We start from the raw sequence: 4,809 nt of genomic DNA on the forward strand, positions 1-4,809 counted from the left end.
CTTCAGTTGCAGACTTCTTAGTTGCAACATGTGGACTCTTAGTTGGGACATGCCAACTCTATGTGGGCTTCTTAGTTGAGGAATGCATGCGGGATCTAGTTCCCCGACAAGGGATTGAACTGGGCCCCCTGCGTTAGGAGCACATAGTCTTACCCACTGGACCACCAGGTAAGACCCCATTAGTTTGTTTTTAAAGGAATATTTATTAATCATCTGCACAAGCTGGGCGTCCTCTGGGGAGGGCACGTGGGAGGTGGGACAGGGGAAGCGTTGCTACCTGTCTCCTGACCATTGCTCTCAATTTCTCTTGCTTTTCCAGGAGACAAAGGGGACACCTGTCTTTAAAGGAGAACTTCTCCCTTTGGGTCCACTGGATAGAGAGTCTCCTGTGTCAACTTCCCAGATCACATAGAATTGAACATGAGGATGTGCTTTTTTTAAAAAAAATTATTTATTTTTGGCTGCGTTGTGTCTTGGTTGCTGCACGCAGGCTTTCTTTTTAGTTGTGGCGAGCAGGGGTTACTCTTTATTGCGGTGAGGTGTGCAGGCCTCTCACTGCGGTGGCTTCTCTTGTGGAGCACTGGACTCTAGGCGCGTGGGCTCAGTAGCTGTGGCGCATGGGCTTAGTTGTGCCGGGGCATGTGGGATCTTCCCCGACCAGGGCTCAAACCCGTGTCCCCTGCATTGGCAGGTGGATTCTTAACCACTGCGCCACCAGGAAAGCCCAGGATGTGCTTTTTGAAAGTGGTTTTTCTCAGGAAGACTGTTGTCTAAAAAAGCAGAGGGGTTATTCCTCACAGGAATGAAACAGTGGCCTCGGGTGGTGACATCTGGTTAGGGAAGTTTAGTTCCTCATGGTGGGACCAGGATGGGGAGGCCCGAGATATGCTGGGCAGCACTCTGCTGAGGTTCCCTCGGCAGCCCCAGCCCCAGCACATCTTTCCTCCTTCCCCATCCTTATTTTCCCTTGGGCTAAGGAGGCTGTAGGCAAACCCCACTCACGTGGTGAGCCCCAAATCATTGCCCCATGATTTATCCCCTACCCCAAGTTCCAGCAATGCGCTTAGAAGGTCATTCCCAAGAAAACATCTTCCTTTTCCATCTCTGGCATTGGGGAAAGGAAGCTGGGGTGTGCACGGGCAGCTACTAAGCAGCTTCCCTAACACCATCTCCATGAAACCTCATTTTATTCATTCATTTGAGAAACATGTATGGAGACTCTCCTAAATGCTTGACATTGTTCTCTCTGCTGGAAGCAAAACCGAGTATCACAGTAACAGTACTAACCAACAACCACCCTCCTCCACAAAAAAATTGTCCCATGGTTCCAGCCTTCAAAAAGCCCCCTCAAAGTTACAACACAGGGCTTCCCTGGTGGTGCAGTGGTTGAGAGTCCGCCTGCCAATGCAGGGGATGCGAGTTCGTGCCCCGGTCTGGGGGGATCCCACGTGCCGCAGAGCGGCTGGGCCCGTGAGCCATGGCCGCTGAGCCTGCGCGTCCGGAGCCTGTGCTCCGCAACGGGAGAGGCCAGAACAGTGAGAAGCCCGCGTATCGCAAAACAACAACAACAACAACAACAACAAAACTTACAACACAGAGTGATTGGGCTAAGATAGGAGTGAAAACAGGGTGCTAGAGAGGCACAACATGGGGCCAACTACCCAGTGGGGTGAGAGGAAGGGGAGGTTCCATTTGAACTGGAGATGGGAAGGGAAGAGGGCTGGGAGAAGTACCTAGTGTCTGTTTGGGGAGGGGGTGAGTGGATGGAGAAGAGAGGGGGAAGGGCAGAAGGGAGGAGATGACCCTCTGCTCTCCATCCCCACTGACGACCAGAGTGGGGAGAATGTGTTGAGCGTGAGGCAGTGAGGAGCCATGAGGGTGAGGGGAAAGCCCAAGGAAATTGAGGCATCTCCTTCCCTTGGAGTCAGTGTGACTTCAGATGTTCTCAACTTCCTCCCCTGACCTGTTCCTCTCCCAACCTCAAAGGCTGGAGCAAAAAGTACAAATCCTAACCACTTGGGTTCAAAATCGCCTCCATTTTAAAGTTGCAAGCTGAGTCCCAGAGAGGTGAGTTGGCTTGCCCAAGGTCAAACAATCTGAAAGTGTAGAGCTGTGCTTTCCTGTTCCTAATCCAAAACTTTAAACATGTTTTCAGTGAAACTTTTTCCTTTTTGAAGGTCTAAGGGCTTGGGGACATCGGAGCTCTCTGCAAGGACACAAGAACTCAGGAGTGTGCAGGGACCGCCTCTCTCATACGTACAGAGGCTGATTTTAAGGAAAAACCTACCCCAATCCGGGTCCAGGGTCTGGCTCTAAACCGTTAACAGCTGTGTGGCAGCCCCTTTTCTGGCCACATGAGGTCAGCATTGAGTCACCGACTACTTCCAGAATCTAGCCTGCACTCGGACAGGAAGCCCTTCTGGGGAAAATTTAGGAATGGGAACAGGGACCATGTAGTGTCATCTGGAAAGATGACCTGGGGACTTTGACTCAGGTCACAGCATGGTCAGGGTCCTGACTTCACTCCCTCAGCTCCAGTCTTCAAGGCTGGGCCCCTCCAGTCCTCTTCTCTGTTTTCTGGTTCCCTCTGTCGTTTCCTACTTCCCATCTATACCCACTCCAGCCAGGCTCATCTTCAGGAAACAGGCCCAGTTGCCAAGGTGACCAGCCGGTTAGTTGGCTCCTTCCCCAGCCCCCTCCTTTCACCCCTCTTTTCTCTGGGCTTCCAAGGAGGGGGCATGTGTGTGTATGGAGAAAGGGGAGGTGGTCTTTTATCTCTTGGGAGCTCAGGGGTTGGCCAAAAGAAGTTGGGCTACCTCTCTTCCAAAGCCCCCTGAAATGGAGTCAGGAAGGCAGTGGGGCTGGGGGACAGGAGGAAGATCAGGACTAAATGGGGAATGTGAAGATCCTATCTGGTTTAGGAAAGAGCAGGGTTAGGACCTCCGCTTTCCATCTGCAGTAAGCTGAACTAGGTGGAGTGAACTGATACCAGAAGAAGAAGGGTTGGAGTTAGCTGTAGGCAGGACTTCCCAAAAATCATGGGTAGGAGAGAGACACTGGAATAAGCCACCAAGTGAGATTCTTCCTCTGCCATGGGATGAAGGAGAACCATGCCTTTGGGGACCACACCCTTCCTCTGTTTTGGCAGGGAGGATGGACTCACTGACCTGGGGGGGATCATGTAGGCTGGATAGTTCTGAAGTGACAGGCAGGCTGAGCTCCCTTCACCTTCCCTTTCCAGGGAAGAGTAGGAAAATGGAGGCAGGACCAGGAGTGGGAGGTGGGTGTGTGAGTGGAGGCAGAGGCTCTTCTGTCCCAGATGAGAGGCAGGACCATCAGTGGGCTTTTCCTCTATTCCCAAAGATCAGATATAGGCTTTGCCTCAAGCTGACTTCTGACCCCCAAAGATCCCTATGGAAAGGTCTGGATTCCAGGACCACTCTGTGAGTACTAGCAAGTGACCTTGAATAACTCACTAACCCTCCCTCTGCCTTACTTTCTTGTGGGTAAATGGGGAAAGTCACTATATGTCAAAGACTCTAATGTAACACATGACACACAACAGGATTCCGCAGTGACTGTGCACACACAGATTGATCAAGTGTAGCCTTTATCCTATTCTATCATCATGATTGGTTTCCATGTCCTCTTTCCCCATTAGACTTTGTGCTCCTTGAGGACAAAGGAAATTGTATTTTTGCATTTCTGTACAGGGCACACAGTAGGTATTTAATACCTTTTTTTTCTTAAGTTAAATGTGATTTTTAAAAAAAAATATATTTTTTTTAATTAATTGAGGCTGTGCCGGGTCTTCGTCAGGACATACGGGATCTTTAGTTGAGGCATGTGGACTCTTAGTTGTGGCATGCATGTGGGATCTAGTTCCCAGACTAGGGATAGAACCCAGACCCCCTGCATTGGGAGCATGGAGTCTTACCCACTGGACCACTGGGGAAGTCCCTTAATACCTGTTTATTGAATGGATGCATTCAGGAATGAATGAATGGCAGTTTCTTTTCTGCCCCTAAGCGGGACAGGGAAAAGCGCTGTGGGTGGATGGCATGAAGGGACAGGCGACCTGCAGTCACTCAGCCTGGCCTGTGGCCTGTGACTTTGCCTCCTACACCCACAGAAGAAAGTCAGAGCCTTAGAGATTGTCCAGTCAACTTTCTCACTGCCCAGATGAGGAAACTAAGGCTCAGAGAGGAGAAGGCACATGCTCAAGGTCACACAGCTAATGAGAGAGCCAGGATTAAGAATCTGTACTCAGGTTTCCTGATCTCCAGCCTAGGGCTATGTACACACTTCATTGCTTCTCTGGGGCTGTTGTCCTAGGGTAGGAAGACGATTCAGTGAAGGCTGGTTGCTGGTTTCAATGTCCCCTCTTCTGCCCTCTGTTAGTCCTTTCTCACATCTAGCTCTAATCCTTTCCTTTTCACCCTATCCCAGCCTTGTTCAGATGGGTCTGGCCTCTGAAGTCTGGCTCCTGCCTTAACCCTTTACCATCCAACTGGGAATAAGGCTCTTCCCTAGGGTTCCAAGACTCAATTTCCTTTCCCCACTCTCAGCCCTGGGAACTTGCGGGAACCAAAGATGGGGAGGGATGTTGGTTGAACCGCTGGCGCCCCCTCCACAAATAGACCGAGAGGAGTTTCGGCTTATATCTTCCTGGGATGGTGCGGGTGCCTGTGGTGAGCAGGGCTGGGAGTGGGGAAGGGGTGCGGGGAGCCCCTGTTGCTTTTCCCCTTTGGGGTGGCCATTAGGTAGGCTTGGGGAAGGCGGAGTTTGGGGGGCCGGGGGCGGGGCTCC

This window comes from Kogia breviceps, chromosome 10, assembly GCF_026419965.1.
Source record: "Kogia breviceps isolate mKogBre1 chromosome 10, mKogBre1 haplotype 1, whole genome shotgun sequence".
Taxonomy (NCBI): Eukaryota; Metazoa; Chordata; class Mammalia; order Artiodactyla; family Physeteridae; genus Kogia; species Kogia breviceps.